Source organism: Cynara cardunculus, unplaced genomic scaffold (assembly GCF_001531365.2).
Source record: "Cynara cardunculus var. scolymus isolate 2C unplaced genomic scaffold, CcrdV1 Un_Scaffold_4967, whole genome shotgun sequence".
Classification (NCBI taxonomy): domain Eukaryota; kingdom Viridiplantae; phylum Streptophyta; class Magnoliopsida; order Asterales; family Asteraceae; genus Cynara; species Cynara cardunculus.
The window spans coordinates 1-1,467 of NW_020202168.1; positions in this window are offsets into that span (position 1 = coordinate 1).

Below are 1,467 nucleotides of genomic sequence, written 5' to 3' on the forward strand. Positions count from 1 at the left end.
AAAGAAGCTTTACAAGCTGAAGGAATAGACCTTGATCTATTAGACTTGTTAGACTTCTTAGGAAGGGGTGCAGTGACAATGAATTTACCTTTGTCTTTGCAACCAGAACTCGAAGAAGTTCCTTCAAGTTGACTCTCACTAAAAGAAGGAGACTGAGAGGAAGAAGTGTTGGGAATARAAGAGACAAAGGTGCCAAATTTAAGCATGGACCTGTCTTTAACACATTCTTCCTGATCATAGGAAAATCCTAGACCAGTCATTATCTTGRAGGGGATCTGAGCGTTAATGATCTCAGAGGCTTTGATGGAAGTTTTGCACCACCTTCAATGGTAGCTTTCTTAGACTTGAGTTCAGCGATTGCTCGCTCATGCTCAGTGATAGCCTTCTCACGTTCAACGGTGATGGCTTGGTTTACAATAACCTGATCCTTAAGATTTTTCTCGATAGAGGTCAGTTCTTTGATCTTAGAATGGCAAATCTTCAATTGCTCTTGAAGATCAATGTTAAGCATTTCTGCTTTCGATTTGCCATTGAGGGCATTGTAAAGGTCAACCGTCAACATATCCAGTACAAAAAGACTAGAAGAAGAGGGTTCATTCAGGGAACATACCTGAGTAGTAGAAGAGGTGGATGGCTCAGAGGAAGTAGATGCTTCTAAAGATCCTWCATCTGCATCTATGGCCATCAAGCAGATATAGGATGTAGCCTCTTCATCTGAAGAAGATTCATCAGATGACTCAGTCCAGTCATGCTCTTCAGCGACAAGGCCTTTAGCCTTTCGCTGGTTGTTCTTCAACTTTCTATACTTCTTCTTCAGTTTTAAGTACTTTTCATCTTTGGTCCTGAAGGAGGAAGGAGCTTTGGAGGATGGTGTCGCAACTTTCTTTGATCTGCATTCACCTGCAAAATGTTCGGGCCGGTGACAGTTGTAGCAGACAACTGAAGCCTTGTCTATTCTTTCAGAATTTGGCTTTTCCCTGAGGGACAACAGAGGATATCTGTGGAAGTTGCTTGTGATGGCGAACCTCCTGAAAGACTTAGTCAAGAGGGCCAGGTATTCATCAAAATCTGCTAAATCAGATTCTGGAATATCCAAAGAGATAGAAGAGTCTATCTCTGTAATAACAATAGGAGGAAGAGAAGAGACAAAAGGGGAAGAATAAGTTTCAGCTGAAGAAGCTTCAGAGATCAAAGGCAAAGGAGAGCTTTTCATTTCCCTAGAATCTTTTACAAGATTCCTCTTCAGTTGRCGAGATTGCTCATGGTTAAGCAGAATCCCGTATAAAGTAGAAAGAGAGAGAGTGGACATGTCATTGGACATCTTAAGACACATGGAAAAGGTGTCCCAAGACTCAGTAAGACATTCCAGAAGTGAATTTTAGGGCCTCTATCATGTCAGATATGATGAAATTAATGGAAGCTGCTATGAGTAAGCAACAAGAAATGTTTGCAAAGATGATGGAAGAT